The sequence below is a fragment of the Cibotium barometz genome, chromosome 54, assembly GCF_041138505.1.
Source record: "Cibotium barometz isolate CiBa-2024 chromosome 54, ASM4113850v1, whole genome shotgun sequence".
In the NCBI taxonomy this organism is placed as follows: domain Eukaryota; kingdom Viridiplantae; phylum Streptophyta; class Polypodiopsida; order Cyatheales; family Cibotiaceae; genus Cibotium; species Cibotium barometz.
The window spans coordinates 41,156,615-41,177,954 of record NC_141099.1 but is presented as its reverse complement, the minus strand read 5'-3'; positions in this window follow the sequence as shown (position 1 = coordinate 41,177,954).

Below are 21,340 nucleotides of genomic sequence, written 5' to 3'. Positions count from 1 at the left end.
TGTGTGAGAGAGAGCGAGAGTGAGAGTGTACTTTAGTGTATGTTCCTTTTTTATGCATGTATGTGTGGAAGAGTGAGAGGTAGATTGCCTTGTATTGTGGTGTGAGTGACTCTATGGTGACAGCGTGAAGGTGGAGCTTTGAGGATTGGAGCTTCCGAAAGTGAGCTTGGGGACCTTAAGGGACGTGAGCTCGAAGCATTGGTATGTACCCAACAATGGTTGTTGTCTATTGCTTCTTCCAACTGTGAATGTTTAGAGTTCTCTCTTGGGAGGTGCAGTAGCCCATAACAAGAATATGTTAACCGCATTTTCAATGGCGGTTAACTGGGAAATTAGCTTAGGCAGGCCCACCAACATATTTTTCAAAGGCCGTCTAAGCTAACCAAGTGGTCGTCATTCATCAAGTTATTTCAAAAGAGTCACTTGTAATTTTTGAACCGCCCTCGAGCGGGGTTTTTAGCACTTCGTGTAACATTTTACGGATTTTTCCTACTCAAATGAGTACATATGATGTAAACAAGGGATGTCTGAGCTAAGTGTAATGCCGACATCACATACACATATACACTAGTGTGTAGAGACATATAGTTCTCTACACTAGTGTGTAGAGACATATAGTTCTCATTTTTACACAATGGCCGCCCAAGTTTGGGTGCTTAGCCACTTATAAGTTTTGTATAATTAACAATGTAAGGAATGAGAACACACACTTCCCTTGTGCAATCTTAGAGATCTTGTGTGCCTCTTGTTCTCTTATCCTCTTGCTAGTGTGTGTGAGTTTGTCTTGTAGGATAGTTGATTGCACCAACATGGCTATGGAGCTATGAGCAGGTATGTCTGAGGAGTCAACATTAAACATCGTTGGTGACAAGCAATGGAGAGTGCATCCATAACTAGCTACTACAAGTGGCTGGAGAGCCTTCTTGGAGAGTTTAAATGAGAAAGTTTGGCTCTATCTTGCAAACCACTCATCCATATCGAACAAGACCTTGTATGAGGCTAGATGATAGTTAAGCCTATCCATAGGAGGTCGAATCAAGCCTCACTTTCTTCAACCGTAGAGCCCTATAGCGTTGGTACAAAATAGGGTCAAAAGAAAACAAATGGAAACCATTAAAACATTGTAGTTCTCTGAACTTCAATAACTTTTGACAAAGAATTCAGTTCTGCATAGTCTTTGCAAATTTGGATTCCTTGTTTTCTGTCAATAACTTTTGACTACTTGAACACCCGAATCGGGGTTCGAAGTCAAAAGTTGTGGCCCGATCAAGTTGACCCTGTCCGGGAAGGTGGAGTTCCAAGGGACTTCAAGAGCCTCAACGTTCGGCTCTCACAGTCACACCAAGCATCCAAACTTAGTTATGACTTTTGCCTGGTGTTACTAACCCTAAGGAACTAGGACCCTACCAAGTTTGGTACTAAACTACCAAAAATGAAAATTTGCCATTTTGGACTTCCTGGGCCAACTAGGCAAGCTACTATAAATAGTACGGGGGAATCTCAATCAAGAATTTAGGGAGCCAAGCCTATTGATAATAGGGTGGACTACAACCATACCTAGCCACGCGGGGATTAGACCCTTTAAGTCCTTCGCTTAGCGCACTCCAAAAACAGACCTGACACGCACACTTGGCTGAAAATTTAGTTCATTTTGGACCCAATTTCAACCCATGTTCACTTGATTGTTGTTCCCGGATAAAGTATTGGTTTGGAGTAAGCACTCAGGTGGCAGACAGTAGCCCCTACTTGGCCCTACAACCTTGCTTAAACAGAGTTAGTATTTTGCTTGCAGAAAGAGAATACGAGCTCGTTAAAAACCCTTCCTCAAAGGTTTTGGAAGTCCTTGTTTAATTCATGTGTGCAAGCCAAGCACCTTTCTATGGAATAGAGTTTACTAAGTCTCTAGTTACACTTCAGACTTGGTACCTGCCAAATTTGGTTCAATTCCAACATCATTAGTCAATTACTATTTTTAGTAAATTAGAGGGAAGGACTAGTAAATTAGAGGGAAGGACTAGTAAATTGACAAGATTGAAGTGTTGGTTATTTTTAGCTAAGACTGCAAGGAATGTAATGAACGGTACTATTGGGGACCCTTTGTTTGCATACTTACGAGATTTGCAGGAAAGCATTCAACACAAGATCTTACAACTAGTTCTTCCCGGATCTTTTTCAATTGAGATAAAGTGTGACACCCTATTAGTGGATTGGACCAAGGCTGGGATGAAAACCTTGTGTGTACATCCAATTGTGTTGCATTCTTGGCCTTGTGGATCAAGTCGCGTTCAATACACTAAACTGTAGTTATTTTCGAGATTAGTATATGGGTGCGTACATTCCCAATTTTCATAACACTCCTTTCGAGGATTTTCGATCATTCTTGAATCTAATCAATCGATTACCCTTCTCTTTTGGCAAGAAAGCCAGAAGAAATACAAGAAACATCAAAGAAATAGCGGAGAACTGAATCAAAGTGGATTGATTCTTGCCTTCCACACCAACAGGGAAGGAAATTGTCATTTGATGAAAGGCCCATCTAAGGTTGTGACTCATACATAGTAGGCACTAATCTATGCACCTGAGAAGTGGTAGGGTGATCGCTAACTCTTTGAGAAGCGCATCGAACAAAGTTTCACATGCTCCTATATGGCAGCGCAAGAAAGAATCAATTAAAAGAAGCTCTGCTGGGGCCATGACTAACCTTGGGAGATCTTATTGATTCGGATCGCTTTTCCTTCTCAAGTGACGATTCTTGGTTCTAAAAACTCATTCCTAACCAAGAAATCGAAACTTCCAAAAAAGGAAATTAAATGTCACAGGAACACTTGAATCCTTTCCTTGAGATCCCACATGTGCCCCCTCAAAAAACTCTGAGCAAACCAATGCCACATGAATGGGCAAGAGTCCTAGAGGACATGACAATATTGAAAAGACACTACATCGCTTCCTTAAGCAAGAATGTGTATATGGCTGAAGCTCGTAGGGTCTTTAATATAGTACTTTATGAAGGATCTTTCAATGTAAACCCCTTGAATCCCGAAGTTTTTAGGATTGAAAATCCAGATTTGGGATTCTATTTTTACAAAGATGTTTGGGAGAACAGGTATCTTCCTTGTTGTGAAGAACCTGAAATCGAGCAAGTCACGATTGAGTTTATAGAGACAAAGCCCATGCATTCTCAGTTGTACCTAGCTCCATGCCAACAAAATTAGGAGTTGGTGAATCATTACTTGGAACTACTAAAGGTAAAGAAGTTGTGCAAAAGGCACAATCGGAAGGCACCTAGGGTATTGGTACAACCAATGGATTTCAAGAGTTTACATATACTTGAGGATGCATCACCCCCCTGAGTATGCATTTGCACCACCAGTTAGAGAAATGGTAAGAGAAGAGGGAATTCACATTAAGGGAGAGAAGGAACATGTGGCATGGAGTGTTCAAAGGATGGCTCGCGCCAAAAACATGCCCAGGTCTTGACCAGCCTTGGTATGGTGAAAAATGGTGTGCTTTCGGTACGATGGGCAAGGGCCGAAAAAGCGATCCCTGAGTGAAGTGCCAGGACACCTAAGGACGATCCTGGAGGGTTCTGACCAGGCGATGCATGGGCTCGTGGTGCTTAGGACACCCATGCATATGTCGTGGAAGATATATATTATATGATGGATCAATGTTTATTGTAATATGTTATTGGATCTCGTTGTTGACCAGCTGGTCTCAACGGAGAGTCCAAAGTGATACTGTTTTTTGTGAGAAACAAGGATTGAATGGAAATTTTGAGTTATGACATCTGTAACCAATAATTGTTTGTCAATGGATTGTTTTATAAGATAAAGTTTAAAGAGGAGTGTGTGCGTATCTGTATTCTAAAGCAAAAGTTAAGAAAGGCATTCAATTATGGGTGGGTGAGTACTTGTATGGTTCTACCAATTCCAGTGGTTGGCCCATGGGCTGGATAGGCTGGAATCAGTAGAGTTTTAATAATAAAATTGATTAATAGAAATACGTTTAGAACTCAAGTAGTTAAATAAAAACCTGAAGACTTCTCTAATGAATAGATCAACGGCTGTGCCTGATTCAATTAGGAAAAAAGCGTTGATCCCTTCAAGTTAAGTCTATAATAGTTTCCCTTCTATCTGGTTTATTCAGATGAAGGTTAGTTCAGTATCTTGACCTCGTTAGAAAAATTCGTTAAGAAAATAAAAATGGTGGAATCGTCCCCATTTTTCAGGCATGGGAAAATTTCTCGGTTTAGATTTTCGGAATGACCACCAGCTTAGTCTCGTGCCCAGACATTCGAGGGCGAGGCCCCGAGTGGGAAACCCTACCCCGTGTATGAGGGAGCTGCTTTTGCTGCCCCGTGCATGAGGGAGCTGCTTTCACTACCAGCTCTACCACGAATCCGATGTGCGGAGGGGGCAATGGGATCTCACATGTGTAATTTGCAGCATTGCCTCTTTGTGTGTATCCATCATCTTCTACATTTCCAAGTTTTTGGTGTGCTGATGGTCTCATTGAGTGCTCATACTTTTTCTACATTTGCTCTATTGCTTTGTTCTCTTTCTTGTTAGAGTTGGAGCACTCTTTGTTCTGCCTCCTTAAGGGTTGCAGATAGTGAATTTAGGTTGCCTTGTAGTCTTCTTCCTTAGCTTGGAAGGTATGCTGGAGCTCCTGTAGCTGTTTAGCCTGGATAGTTGCGTGTTCCTTATTATGTGCTACTTCCCTTTAAATTTACTCCTTTGCCTATTCCAGCTGCACTTTCAAGTCTTTATTTTCCTTGATTTTTTGCACTAAGGTTTGACTAAGAACAAGATTATTGTTTTCAAGTGTTTGGTATCTCACTTCTCCTCGGTAGCCTTTAAGCTTTTTGGGATTACATCTTTGTGTGTTGCTTCTACTGTCGTTAGATGCTCTTGAAGTGTTTGAACTTGATTGGTAGTATCCTAGACCTGCTTCCATAGCGTTGCATTTCTATCATGAAGCATATGAGTTGTAAGAAGATGGCATCACCATACTCTCCGCTCTTGTTCCCAAAGAGAAGCACTTGTTGCCCCACTGCTCCTTCCAGTCTAGAGTGTGCCAATTGCAAGAGACTTTCCAGGCCTTCCATAGTCTCATGAAAGAATTTGTCGTAATCCATGTTATGGAGGAAGGACGTCTCTAAAATCCCCTCTGCATCATCTAGACGTTGCCTTTTGTTGGGGCTTGGTGTCTCTTCAGTCCTTTATCGTTTCAATGTATCCAATGGCTCTTCGAGGAATCCTTCGTGGAGTGATGTGGCTTCTTCGTGGCCTTGGTGCTCTACTTCTGGCAACTCTTCCTATTGAGTCTCTTTATGCAGCTCAGCAGAAGCAGGTGTATCTGACATTGTTAAATTTTTAAGAGGGGAAAGGTTTTTGAAAATCAATTGTGCCGGACTTGGAGGGGGGATTTGATGATGTGTCTATGCTATTGTCCCCTGTGGAGGTGCTGACAAGCTAAGACTTGCTACTTCCTACTACCCCAGTACTTCCTGGTATGGTGCTATTTCCTGGGCTAGCTCAGCCTCTATTCTTTGTGTTTCCTCAACAACGTTAAGCATAATTCATCTCATCTTCTCTTCAATTTTCTTCTTTCTCCCTTTCTTGAGCTCCTTCATGATTTCCTTTGTTTCCATTAATATGGCTTGTCCTTCCTGCATTTCTTCAAAGGTAAGTGGTGGTGGTGGTGCTATCTGTATTGCCAATTGCATCTATTCTTCTAGTTTTAGATCTAGAAAAGGCCGCTGAGCTATGTGATTCAGCACCTGTGTCATCAAATATGGGTTGCATACCTTTGACTGGTGTGCCTTCATTTCTCTATGGATGTAATAAGCCCAGTCGTCTTCTTTTTCTTCATGTAAGAAAACTCCATTAACTTGGTCCGACCCATTGATTAGGGTAGAGATGTCCATACAAATGCTTGATGACATGGAGCAGCAGATGCAGTCAATTCGCAAAGATATAAAAGCTGCCTAGGATAGATAGATACAGTATGTAGATAAGAAGAGGACAGACAGAAAATTTGAAGAAGCAAATATGGTCTTCATTCGAGTACGCCCCAAAAGAAGCAGATATGGTCTTCATTCGAGTACGCCCCAAAAGAAGTTCTCGATCTCTTGGGAAGTACAAGAAGTTATCCCCCAGATATTGTGGGCCATATTTGATTACAAAGAAAGTAGGTGACTTAGCCTATGAACTTCTTCTGCCTCCTCATCTCAAAGTACATAATGTATTTCATGTCAGCCTACTTAAAAAGTATGTACCAAGCCCGAATCATGTGCTTGATGGATGATGAAATCTTAACTTCTTCAACCCAAGGGCAAATGGAACTCCAAACTGAAGAAATCCTTGATGTTTGAGAAAAGGTTCTCACGAACAGAATTCTGAGAGAATTATTGGTAAAATGAAAGTTCTATCCTTTTGAAGATGCCACCTGGGAGGAGAAAGAAGCCAAACTGTTAAGGGATTACCCCCAGTTTGCAAGATGAGGACATCTCGCATTTTTCAAGTGGGAGAGAATGTAAGATTCCTCCCCAGTCTCTCAAGAAGTCCATTATCTTTCCCTGTAATCAAATCCCTCTTCGAAAACATAAAAGATCTTGTTTCTACTACCTGTTTTGGCCTAGAGAGAGAAAATCTTCTAGAGAGAGATAATTCAGTTTTTAAATATTGTTGGATGGAAAAATATCTCATCTTATTAAAATAAATTCCCTTGAAACAAAAGTTCAAAAAGAGTTTCAAAAGGTGCATTAGAAATAAACTATAATCTGTTCAAAAGGCCTTATCCTAAGGGTCCAGATTTTCTAAAAATTTTAGATTAAGATTTTGAGGGGCCAATTAGATTAATCCAAATGTAAGGAGGAGGTAAATTGAAGAAATAAAGAAAATCCCTCCAAAAATGAGTAAATGTTCACATAAGATGAAGAGTGGACTAAGGACCAAAGGAAATACTAAAAAAATGAATTTTTGACACCTGAGAGTGGGGATTCCCCCTCATAAAGTAGGTGCCTTTTTCCCATCATTGCTTTTGATTTTTAAATCGATAAAATTAGATATTCTATCTCTCCTCTCTCCTAATTCAAAACTGGATCCAAAAAGTGAACTAAACTGACCCAAAAATGGTCAAAAATTGACCATACTGATCTGGAAAATTCTAGAATCAGTTTGCTTGGTTAGAAGCTCACTTTTTCCTATAAACAGAAGCCTCCCCCTTTGTAGAAGCTTAATAGTAATTTATGCACTGTTACTCTACTCCTCCCCAGAGCCAAAAACAGTGAATTTATTGATAATTCATTAGTTTTTGACCATTTCCTCTTCAAAAGAATTGGTGGCCTTTCTTGTTGCAAACAAGAGTAGATCCCTCAAACCATCAAGCCAAAGGAAAGCTCATAAAAATTCATATAAGCTAGAAATCCTACTTTTTCTTTATCCCATTTAATAGTTTTCTAATTTTTGTTTTCTTTAAAATGAAAAATGATGTTATGCCTTGTTGGAAAGGCTTTCCCCCTCTCTTCATTCTTGAATTCAGCCTTTCTTTATCCCATTTAATAGTTTTCTAATTTTTGTTTTCTTTGAAATAAAAAATGATGTTATGCCTTGTTGGAAAGGCTTTCCCCCTCTCTTCATTCTTGAATTCAGCCTTTCTTTATCCTTGATATGTAATCAAATTGTTAGAATTAAACTTTTCATATTGTTTCTCTTTAAAAAGTAGAATTTGATTAGTTTAGAATGCTTTAAACCATTTGGGATAATTTCTAAGTAACTTGAGAATGAAAAAAAAATGAAAAATGGTCAGCCATACAAAGGAGGTTATGGCAAATTTTCTTAAATTTTGTGAAATAAGTTTTATCTTTTATTGTTCAAAAAGAGTAATCCCCACCGTTTGTGTATTCTAAAAGTGTTATTTTCATTCTATACATAGAAAAATTCATATTAGAAATATTTTTATTATCAAAGTGTTATTTCCATTAGAATTAATTTCTATGCATAGAAAGATGCATATTGGAGAATTTTTTTATTCTAAAAGTGTTACTTTCATCAAAATTGATTTTTATGAGCATAAATAGATGCATAAAAGAATTTTTTTATTATGAAAGTGTTACTTTCATCAAAATTGATTTTTATGCATAAATAGATGCATAAAAGAATTTTTTTATTATAAAAGTGTTACTTTCATCAAAATTGATTTTTATGCATAAATAGATGCATAAAAGAATTTTTTTTATTATAAAAGTGTTACTTTCATCAAATTTGATTTTTATGCATAAAAGAAGGTTTTTTTATTATAAAAGTGTTACTTTCATCAAAATTGATTTTTATGCATAAATAGATGCATAAAAGAATTTTTATATCAAAATAAGAGTTCTCTTTAATCCTATGTTTAAATCCCATGAATATTGGTAAATGAATAAGTAAATACTCTGTGAGAGAAAATTCTACTGTTTCATATTCTCTAGGATGGTAATGAGAAAATTCAGAAAAACTATCCAAGTCGAAATTTTAGATAAATGATTAATTTATTCCTCATAGAAATTCGTGATTAGTTTTGAATTCAGTTAAGCAAATACTCAATGAATGAAATTCAGTAAAGTAGAAATTGAAATATTACCCTTCGAGAAAGATAGTTCAGGGAGAACCTTTCCAGATTCAAACCCTGAATCAGACTATGACCAAGACCTAACTCTTTGTTCTGCCTCCTTAAGGGTTGCAGATAGTGAATTTAGGTTGCCTTGTAGTCTTCTTCCTTAGCTTGGAAGGTATGCTAGAGCTCTTGTAGCTGTTTAGCCTGGATAGTTGCGTGTTCCTTGTTATGTGCTACTTCCCTTTAAATTTACTCCTTTGCCTATTCCAGCTGCACTTTCAAGTCTTTATTTTCCTTGATTTTTTGCACTAAGGTTTGACTAAGAACAAGATTATTGTTTTCAAGTGTTTGGTATCTCACTTCTTGCTCCTCGATAGCCTTTAAGATTTTTAGGATTACATCTTTGTGTGTTGCTTCTACTATTGTTAGATGCTCTTGAAGTGTTTGAACTTGATTGGTAGCTTCCTTGACCTGCTTCCATAGCGTTGCATTTCTATCATGAAGCATATGAGATGTAAGAAGATGTAAGAAGATGGCATCACCATACTCTCTGCTCTTGTTCCCAAAGAGAAGCACTTCTTGCCCCGCTGCTCCTTCCAGTCTAGAGTGTGCCAATTGCAAGAGACCTTCCAGGCCTTCCACAGTCTCATGAAAGAATTTGTCGTAATCCATGTTATGGAGGAAGGACGTCTCTAGAATCCCCTCTGCATCATCTAGACTTTGCCTTTTGTTGGGGCTTGGTGTCTCTTCAGTCCTTTGTCGTTTCAATGTATCCATTGGCTCTTTGAGGAATCCTTCGTGGAGTGATGTGGCTTCTTTGTGGCCTTGGTGCTCTACTTCTGGCAACTCTTCGTGTTGAGTCTCTTTATCTCAGCAGAAGCAGGTGTATCTGACATTGTTGAGTTTTTAAGAGGGGAAAGGTTTTTGAAAATCAATTGTGCCGGACTTGGAGGGGGGATTTGATGTTGTGTCTATGCTACTGTCCCCTCTGGAGGTGCTAACAAGCTAAGACTTGCCACTTCCTACTACCCCAGTACTTCCTAGTATGGTGCTATTTCCTGGACTAGCTCGGCCTTTATTCTTTGTGTTTCCTCAACAACGTTAAGCATAATTCCTCTCATCTTCTTTTCAATTTTCTTCTTTCTCCCTTTCTTGAGCTCCTTCATGATTTCCTTTGTTTCCATTAATATGGCTTGTCCTTCCTGCATTTCTTCAAAGGTAAGTGGTGGTGGTGCTATCTGTATTACCAATTGCATCTATTCTTTTGGTTTTAGATCTAGAAGAGGCCACCGCTGAGCTATGTGATTCAGCACTTGTGTCATCAAATACGGGTTGCATACCTTTGACTGGTGTGCCTTTAGATACTTCTTCATTTCTCTATGGATGTAATAAGCCCAGTCGTCTTCTTTTTCTTCATGTACTTTGGCTATCCTGTTAAAGAGGGACCCTGTTGTACCTGTCTTCTGGTTTTACTTGAATTATGAGTGACATTGCTCTGTAGGCCTTTTATGTCACCTTGTTAACCCATGGCGGACATTGCGACGTACTATATTTTACGTCATTAATTTAAATATTCTGAGTCATGGGCCGGGCTTGTCGGCACCATATGTTAAGGATGAAGGGATTGGGTGATCGCCGATGAGAGGCGCACCTTGGATATCAGTAGGATAAGGGTTAGGGTCGGCCGACCATGTTTGGGCGCCCAAGTGTGAATGGCCAAGTCACCTATAAGAGTCAAATGTAACCCTAAAATCCTCATTCTCATGTGTTGTGAATACAAGAGTGCTCTTGCCTTATCTCCTTGGTTTCCTTCTCCTACGTGTGTGAGAGAGAGAGAGAGAGAGAGAGTGAGAGTGAGAGAGCGATCGAGCGCACTGTGTAGCGGCACGGCGGTGGTGGCGAGGCGGTAGAGCGGTGCGACGGCGGCTCCTCCTTCGCAGCTGCGACGCGGGAATCCTTCAAGGCGGCGGTTGAGCGGTGAGTGACACACCCTTTGGCATTCTGTTTGAGCTTCCTTCCCTGGTTGTATGCTTGCAGCCATTCGTGGCTCGCATACGGTGCTCGGCAAGTCCCCAGCTACGACCTGTGCGGCAAAAGCGCACATTTTTGGCGCCGCTGCCGGGGAGTTGCCCTGCACCAAGCTCCAGTTTGCAGCTCGGCTGCTGTGTGAAGTTTAATCTACACTGTAGGAAAGCGACTGTGTGTTTGTTGTTAAGGTGTTTCTGTGTTGCATTTCTGTTTCTTTTGTTATATTTTCGCTCCGCGTGTGGGCGTGCGTTCTGTTATCTGGTTTCTGCGTGTGAGAGGGATTTCTGAATCCCCAGATCTGTGCTGTGTGTGCGAACTGCGCCGCGGCCAAGGCTAAACCCTAAGGAAACCCTAGAAAACTTATCTCACAAAAAAAAACAGAAAAGAAAAATTAAAAAATTAAAAAAAATGAAAAGAAAAAATTACATTTTATTTTCAAAGAAAGAACCGAACATGTGGAGAGGAAAGATTTTCTAATTGGAGAAAAAAATTTTGAAAAGAAAGAACCCCAATTGACCCACGACCCACGACCCCGGCCCCGGCCCCGGCCTCGGTCTTTTGATATATATATATAGGAGAGTGAGCCTCCATAGCTTTCTTTCAAGTGAGAGCTTATGGGAAGTTGTGCCCTATATGTAGCCCACTCCCCAAGGAGTAAAGTGAGCATGTGGGATAAAGCCCTCACCCTTTCCTCCACAAGCAAATAGGCTTTTGCCCCTTCCCCCCAAGGGAAACGGACTGTTTTGAGGACTACATGAGCTCTAGATAGGCGAACACGGTGCTGTAAAGCACACTAAGACCCTTTGAACGATACGCTCGTTTCGAGCTATCACACGCCCTAGTCCAAGTTCGACCGTGAGTAAGGGGGTCAAAAACGAGTCAAAAACGGGTTAAAAACAACACAAAAACAAGTAAAAACGGGGTGCGAAACACCTAAGAAACCACTTGTGTGAGTTTCAAGGGTAGTTACCAACGCACGTAGGGTACCCACGTCACATGCATCTACGCTCTGGTCGGGTGCTAGAGCCTGAACCACTAGAAAGCGTTTCAGTCTACGAAGGCTCACACCATCCCTCCACGTTGGCATCTTGGCCTTCGGCTGGAACCCAAGGGAGTGCAACCCAAGATCCACGAATAGTGGATAGTGACTCATCCTCTGACTCAGAAGCCATGGAAGGGCACCCTACCAAGAACCCTGAGGAGACAAGCCAAAACATGCCAGTGTGGGCCCCACAACCCGGATCTAGCATGTTTAGTCGTCTAATAGAGACCTTTAGTAGAGCTACACGCTCTGAACATGCGACAAGCGAAGTAAATGAGGAAGGAGGGGTAGTAGATTCGCCATTCACATCTTATGTAGACCCTACCCTCCCAAAGAGTGTCCATGTGGATATTCTACCCACTTCGTTTAATGAGGGCCCTAGTGAGCTACCACCTTCCGATACTCTTCCTAAAGTAGAGGTCCCTAGAAGCCAATCCATAAGAAGTGACATTGCGTCCACTTCAAGAGAACCGTTTGGCACACCAAGTCTAGATGGGATATTTCTCAATGAAAATTGGGAATATGATCTACACACAGAGACTCTAACGGACCTATACACGGGTTACACATACCATGTAGGTTGGTTAGAAGTCCTACGATCTACATCTAGCGCCACTAATCTAGAGGAGCAACAACACATGATATGTGATGTTATTCATAGAATTATCCAAATTGAGAGGCAAAATAGGGGAGTGGACCTAGTTTCCACTGGCCCTATGAGGTTTTTGGATACGGGCAAGGCCAAACAACCAACCCTATCACAATTGGAGACTCCCTCGGTGAGTCCCATAGACCCTTCATATGTTGTTTCGCCTGGAGTCTCAATGCAGGTTGAGCCCACGAGCAGTAACTTTACCTTTCCAACCTTGGCTCAACTTTCCATTAGGGAATCAACAATGCCTACCCCAATGATGAGCATGACAGAAAGTGCACCTGTTACCACTGTAGTTAGTACGACACCACTACCTAGTGGAACAGTACCTACAACAGTGCATGGTAGTGCCTATCGGCCTTATGTACCTATTGCTACTCATGGCCATGTAGCTCCTACGCCTCCTAGTATGCCAATGGCGTATGCTCCAAGACTGCCTTATCACCACCCTTATCCAAGAGGAGCTAGGCCTAGCTACATATCATATCCTACGTCATTTGCCAACATACTCAGACCAACGCCAACTCCTATCAGCCAGGCTATCCCAGAAGTGCCTCCACCAACTATGCCTGCTCACTTAGGTGATCTCGCAGCATTTGCTTAGACGATCGGACGATCCATTGCAGAAAACATGCGGGGCATGCCTGAGAGAGAACCTAGAAGCAAGGCAGTACAAGTGGCTAAGCTCACTCAAAACTTCAGTGGTAACGAGGATGTTAGGAAGCACATTGAAGTCTTTGAACACGTGTGTGATTCCTTGGAAGAGCACAATGAGCTGCATAAGTGTAAAGCCTTAGGCTTAACCTTAAGTGGGAAGGCCGGAGATTGGTATCGAACCTTAAGGGTTGAAGAGCGCACTCACTACCCCACTCTCAAGAGATTGTTCTTGAAAGAATACATACGTGAGGGTGTGCTTTGGGGAGTAGCATCTCAACTCCAAAAAGCTGAACGCGAGGAAGGGGAGTCAGTGAGAGACTTTATAAGTCGATTGAAGCATCTAAATTCTCGCTGCACTCCCGATGAACGCTTCAATAACAACCAACTCCTCGATAGATTCATCCGAGGATTGCGCCACGAGGACATTTACAATGGCCTAGTCATTAGAGGTCTTACAACGTGGGAAGCAGTCACTGCCAATGCAATCCAGTTAGAAGACAACTTGATGATTGCAGGTAAAAAGGTGTCTTCAGAAACAAAATCCGTTAGTTCGCAAGTATCTGGGCACGAGCCAATGATGGTAAAACCTATTGCCAAGGAGCCCAAGATATCTGAAATGTCTGTGACTGACCTTACTAAGGCTCTCCAAGAATACTTTAGGGGTAATCGAGCTCCTCAGAATAGCCATATGTACCCAAGGAGAGAGCAACAATGGTGTTCGGTGTGCTTAGGACCACATAGCACGAGTGAATGTCCCACATTTAGAGTCAAATTCAATGGAAATTGCAATGCATGTGGTAAGTATGGCCATCAATCTAAAGATTGCCTAACACTTAAGCGAATGTTGGCAAACCAGGCACCACTAGCTTGGTCAAACACACCTCAAGTACCCGCGCTAATGCCTGCACAACCTATCGAGCAACCGTCACAGCACATAGTTCCAAGGAACCCGAATGTAGTCCAGTCTGTGCCGTTACCACCGCCAGTGCTAGGACCACAACCTCCACATCCAAGGATTACCCCTGTAAACCAGATGGGTTGTGAGTCACATAGTGCATGTGGGGATTATGAAGAGGAGATAGACCCCACTGTTCCATACGGGATTGATACGTTTGAAATGATTCCCCAATACTACATGGAGGATCATTTCGGGCAAGTTAAGCCTGTATATCAAGCGGCTGCTCTCGCCACAAGGGGGCAAAACCTTAATACCTTGGCGAGGAGACCACCTCTTCAATGCTACGAGTGTGGTGGACCACATCGTGTAGCAGAGTGCCCTAATAGGCTACAGAAGATCGCTACTCAGATGCAACCAAATCAAGCGAGCACATCGGGAATGCCGGTACTTACATGTAATCGTTGTGGCATAGATCATTTGATCGCTCAATGTCCACATAATCCTAATGCACCCAAGATTACGCCATTGAATTTGGTTGAGGTCACCAACCAAGCACGAAGAACCACACCCGTTGTACCCGCGAATGTAGTTACACGGTCAATGCTTCAAAATCAAAACTACATTCTTGAAGAGAGGGATACTGCATCAATCGCTCAGGCAAAGAAAAAGAAAACACGGCGAAAGAGATCGCTTAATGCCACGAGCTCCAAGCCCAGTTCAAAGATTAACATAGGGACAGGAGACGACCCCGTGTATATGAATGATCCTGAAGACGATTCTGATTCAATAGAAACCATGGGGACCAAAGCCACTACCTTAAGGGAGGAACCCACTCGGGAGCTCAATGAAGGAGAATCGAGCGAGTACAAAAATAAGGGAAAACAGAAGGAAACTTCCTCGGCCCCACAACCAAGTCAAGAAAAAGATTGGAACTTACCCAAACCCAGTTGAGGAGATTGAACAAGTGCAACACTTAAGGGATTTGGTGGAAGAAACACAAAGAGAACTGGAGTCAAACCCGAGAAAAATCAAAATTCCAGACACAGTGTTTCCTACGCAAGTTCAGCCTCACAGGAACCATAAACCGTTAGCTATACCTAGTATCATTCGGGAAGAAAGTGAGGATAGGACATCCGGAAGTGGGCAAACACCCTTCTTGCTTGAAAGAATGTTTAGTGAGGGAATGCCTGACCCCATCGAAGAGGAAGTGATTCCATCTTCACCAGTCCCTAGTCAAGGGGCGATGTCTCGAAAAGTACCGTTGAATGTGTCTAAGCTAATGGATTTCATGTCCTCTGAGATTAGAACCACGATCATATCCAAATTATACGAAGATCCTGAACTATTCTTAGCTCTTCGGGCATTTCTCAATGGAGAACTAAAGGCGGGGCTACCACAATTTGCAAATATGGATAGACCTGACACGCTTCAAGATGAAGGGGAGCATTGGGATCTACAACCCAACTTTGATGAAGATTCGGTCGTGGAAATACCTGTGAACAAGTTGGGACAGTACTTTGAAGGTGACGAATCTAATGCCACCCTCCCCATTACTATCAAGGGATTAACTCTAAAGGGAATCCTTGATGGTGGTGCTGGAGTGAGCATTGTGACTAAAAACTGTTGGGAATCTATGGGAAGGCCTCACCTCGAAGTCACAAACATAGTGGTTAAGATGGCAAACGGAACCATAGCTAAACCTATTGGAATGTTAAGGGACCTCAAGATCAAGGTCCTGGGATACAAGGTAAAACATACCTTCATTGTAATGGATTTCTCCAAGCATCCTATGTCATATCAAATGATCTTAGGACGTCCTTTCATGAGGGAAGCACAAATGGTACATGACTGGTCGAAAAACCATGTCTACCTACAATTCCAGGACTCTGTCATTCGAGTTGATCTTGAGAATGGTCGTGCACATCCTTTAGGAAGCAAGGTTATCATCGATAATCGATCGGATACCACTGTTCATTCCGCCCCATTAAGGTATTGCTATACATGCAAAAAAGAGACTGATGATGGGAAAGATTCTCCTTACATGGATGTCCTACCGGGTATGACTGAGTCAGATAACGTGGATTGGGTACACCTAGCGGCAACCATAGACACATGGGGGAATAGAGGCACAAGCTGGGTAACACCTGAGGGGCAAGATATGCCACCGTTAGTGCCAATAAACATGATAGGTGTTATGCACTTGACTCCTGATGGCGAGAACGTGGCAAACTCCACCGACACTGAAAGTAGCGAAGACTCTGACCAATGCAACTCTGAGTATGAATCTCAAGAAGAAACTGACCCTGAGCCTGATGGGAAAAATGAATCAAATATTCACCCAAATGTGGAAGCAAGGTGCGCAAGGCCTAGGACAATGACCTCCTGCAGTTCATCCGAAAGTGAAGATCGACCAAGTGAGTTCAAATCTGATAGAAACAAAAATCAAAAACTTGGTAAGAAGAAAACGAGACATAAGCGCCAACGCTATCGAGCTAATGTACAAACTGCAATAAATAAGGAGAGATCCACTGCAGAATGGCTTAGTTATGTAGGAGCCATTGATGCTCATCGGAAGATAGCGGATAATTGGGGACAATACCTCCAAAGTGTCATGTGGTGTATTCCGCAACCTCATGACGTCGCCCAATTAGAAATCGAAGAGAAGCCAAAACTAAGTCGTACTGCAAGAAGGCGGCAAAACCAAGAGTTGGCTCAACAACAAAAAGAGGCGGAATTAAAAGAAAAAAACCGGGCACAATAAGAACCAGTAGACTTACACCCCGCACCCGAGCATTTCAAATCATTCACCACAGGGGAACGTAAAGTAGTCTACACAAAAGCCCAACGAACGCCTACCAATGGGAGTAGCGGTGTCTACGATGGCCCTGCGGTAGTCAAGGAGATAGACTTAGCAGATCTGGGTGAGGAGTCTAAACCAGTTTTTATTGCTCAAGACATCACCAAGGCGGAAGAAGCTGCACTTACGAAGCTTCTTAAAGAATTCAAGGACATATTTGCTTGGACATATCATGATATGAAGGGTGTTCCACCCTCGGTGGTGCAACACACGATTCCAATGATTAGCACTGCTAAACCAGTCCAGCAACGTCCCTACCCAATGAATCCTAAGTACGCAAAGATTGTACAAGAGGAAATTGAAAAGCTTGTAAAATGTGGATTCATATACCCTATTGAGCACTCAGAATGGGTGTCTCCGATAGTCATCGTACCAAAGAAGAATGGGAAACTTAGAGTGTGCGTTGATCTCAAAAAGGTTAATGCAGCCACTAGAAGGGATCATTACCCCTTGCCATATTCTGAACATGTGCTTGAAAGAGTGGCAGGCAAGGAGGCATATAGCTTTTTAGATGGGTACTCGGGTTACAATCAGATCACAATTGCAGTCGAGGACCAAGCTAAAACAGCATTTATCACGGAGTTTGGAGTGTTTGCCTTTCGCGTCATGGCTTTTGGCTTGACCAATGCACCTGCAACATTCCAACGATTGATAAACACGGCCTTTAAGGAATATCTAAGGGACTTCTGTGAAGCTTTCTTAGATGATCTTTGTGTTCATTCCTCTTGGGACGAGCACTTGATGTGTTTACGAAAGATATTTGAAAGGTGTAGATTATATCGCATCTCCTTGAATCCTTTCAAATGCCAATTTTGGGTTAAACACGGAGTTATCTTAGGACATATAGTGTCCAAAAATGGGATTTCCACTGACGAGAGTAAAATCAAGGTCATTCTGGAATTACCCCCACCCACCAACTACAAGGGAGTCCAACGCTTTATGGGCCACGTTGGTTATTATCGAAGGTTTATTCTCTTCTTCGTCGAGATAGCTCGACCATTGTATAAGCTTCTCATCGAGTTTATTTGGACCGAAGAATGTGACCGTGCCTATGAGCTATTAAAGAAGGCCTTGGCGAGTGCTCCAATCTTGAGAATGCCTAACTGGGATTTACTCTTCCATGTGCATATTGATGCATCGAACTTTGCTATTGGGTGTGTGTTGACTCAACCTGGAGAACACAAGCTAGACTACCCCATTAGCTTTGCCAGTCGCAGTTGAACGATGCTGAGATGAACTACACCACTACGGAGCGAGAAGGGTTGGCAATGATATATGCAGTAAGGAAATTTCGTTATTACCTCCTTGCCACCAAGTTTGTTTTCTATGTGGATCATCAAGCATTGTTGTATCTGGTAAACAAACCATGCTCCACAGGAAGAATCACACGATGGCTATTGATTCTTCTTGAGTTTGATTTCACTGTTGTTGTGAGACCTGGCAAAAAACATGTTATGGCTGATCATTTGTCTCGCATACCTAATGGTGAGGCTCCTACGGGGGTTGATGATGACTTACCTGACACTTCCCTGTTCATGGTGGAGACAATGCCCGAATGGAGTGAGAAGATTGTTAACTTTTTGGTTAATAGGAGCTTCGTAAAGATCTAGCTCGAAAGCTAATCAAAGAATGCGAACCTTATTGCCTGATAGCCGGGACTCTTTATAAAAGAGGAAAGGATGACGTTCTTAGGCGTTGTGCCCGAGAGGATGAGTATCTATACATTTTGCAAGAGGCACATATGGGCGTAGCCGGTGGTCACTTCTCAGGAGACTTAACTGCGCGAAAGATCTTACAATCAGGGTATTGGTGGCCCACTATGTTCCAAGATGCATCACTCTTTGTGAAGGGTTGCGATGAATGCCAACGATACAAGAAACCCCAGAGGAAAGATCAGATGCCCCTACATCCGATCAAAGTAAACCAACCATTTGAAAAGTGGGGTTTAGACTTTGTAGGTCCAATTAGTCCAGCGGCCCGAAACACACAATCTCGCTATATTATTGTGGCCACTGACTATATGACCAAATGGGCTGAAGCAAAAGCAACACGTAAGGCAGATGCAAGGACAACAGCCAAGTTCCTCTTTGAAAATATAATCACACGATTCGGTTGTCCTTTTGAACTTGTGAGCGACAATGGTACGCATTTTATAAATGAAGTGATTAAGGAGCTCACAACAAATTTCATGATATCCCATCATAAATCTACTCCTTATTATCCGCAAGCGAATGGCCAAGCCGAGAGTACAAACAAGACATTAATCTCTGTTTTGACAAAGACAGTTGAAGCTCATCGCACGGATTGGGATCTAAAGCTTACGACAGCTTTATGGGCCTATCGTACTGCGTACAAAGTGGCTATTAATTGTACACCATTCAAAATGGTATATGGCCAAGAAGCAGTCATGCCGTGGGAATTTGTCATTCCAAGTCTTCGTGTTGCTACTCAAGAGGGTTGGGATGGTAATCCCTTAGCAGAACGTCTGTATATCCTTGAGCGGCTAAATGAAGAAAGACAATTGGCTGTATACAATGCCCTTGTGGAGAAGGATAGGAGGAAAAAATGGTTTGATCGCCATCTAAAGGACAAGGACATCAAGGTTGGGGATAAAGTCCTGATGTATGGAGTGCGAAACGAAAAGAAGAAGCTCAAATATGCTGGTAAGGGACCATATAGAGTATGTGAAATTACCCCGCAAGGTACCATTAGAGTGGAGACTCTCGACGGAGTTGAAACCATTGGATTCCTTAATGGGAGTAAATTCAAAAGATACTATGACCCCCTGGGCCAGGAGGAGTTATATGCAATCCATCAAAAGAAGGCAGCTAAAGAACAAGCTGAGCTTAAAAAGATACAAGCGAGAGTTGAAGCCAAAGAACGTCAACAGCGTGCTAGGCGACAACGAGAAGCCAACTTGGGAATTACGCAAGTATTTTTCGAGGAAGCAGAGGAGGATGCACTGGAATCTGACCCACCTCTAAGATACCCAATTGAGTTACAGAGTCCTTACGGGGAGGTGCTATATAATGCATTATTGGATACAGGAGCTCAACATAATTTGCTATCATATGGCGTGTGGTGTCAACTGGGAAAACCACCTTTAACCAAGAGTTCTATCCAAGTTCAAGGAATCAACAAGAAGAAAACCCCTGTCTCAGGAATTCTGCACACTCCGGTTGCCTATGACAAGGGAACCATAATTCAAAGCTTTTTGGTTATGCCTGCTGGTACCATGGAAGGGACTGTAATCTTAGGGCGCAAATGGATGATGGCCACCAAGTGCAATATCGATTGGGCAACCAGACAAGTCACAACGCAAGAACCAACACTAGGTCTGACCGCTCAAAATCCCGCACCTAAGTCATCCACTCAAATATTAGATAACAAAAAATCACAAAGTCCAGTGGCAAAACCATCTTCGATTGTTGGCCACCCCTCTAACGCTTCAATGCCAAGAGTGGAAACAGGCAAGGTGGTCCCTAAAGCTTCACTTACTATGCCAAAGAGTACATACAAATGGGTCCCCAAAGCTTCGTTAACAGCTACTTCCCCTGCTCAATCTCGTTCAGCCACCAAGAAGCCTCGTAAAAGGAAAGCAGCTACCTACCCGAGAAAGGGCAATGTAACATCGCGATGGATCCCTAAAAAATTATTAGTAGCCCAAGGGTACTACGAGGGGAATGACCAGATTTGGGTCCCTAAACATAAGCTGAATCCCTCTACATCACCTGTAAAACCTTGCAAACCAATTGCTGCCACCCCAACGATAATTCAAGATCGTGGTAAGGGAAAGGTAACAGAGTGCTCCACACCACTTCTTCCAGAGCTAGTTTGGATTCCCAAACGATATCGATCATTACCACCTAGCTCAGGAAGGGGGGAGCCACATGAAGCTTCTAGCTCCTCATGCCAGGCACACGCTGATATAGAAGTTTCTACATGCTCTACACCTACTCTTGCCAACACCCAACAAAAAACCGATGAGTCTACGTCTCCCCTTGTAATAGTATCATCGGAAACCATTTCCTCCATTCGTCAATGGGAGCGTACACTACCATCTTTGCAATTGGATGTGGCCACAAGGGTCATAAAAAGCTATCTGCCCACATCACAACCTATGACCCGCTGGACAAATTGGTTCCAAGAGGCTGCAACATCATTGCAAATAATATGATCTACCCAAGGAAAGGGGGAGCATGTACTCACGCTCGACATTCTAATGCTTCCTCCTTAACCTTCTCCCCTGACCATGTAATTGCCAAATTCAAGGGGATGTATATATATAGCTTATACACAGAAGAGAAAAGAAAAGAAAAGCAAAAAATAGTAAAAAGAGCAAGAGCACGTTAAAAACAGAAATATCCGTATATACAATCAAGAATTAGATTAACCTATCATAAACCTACTGATGCTATATCTGTGTTTGTAGATATGGCAGATGTACGATCATCATACACTTCATCCACTCCTACCTTTGTTGGTGAGAGGTATCATCTATACCTTTCTCAGATATTTCACATGTGCTATCCTGTAATTGAAACTGAATGGGATCATATAGATGTACTAGCCAGAGAGGAAAATATTGAGAAATTAGAATGGCTAATT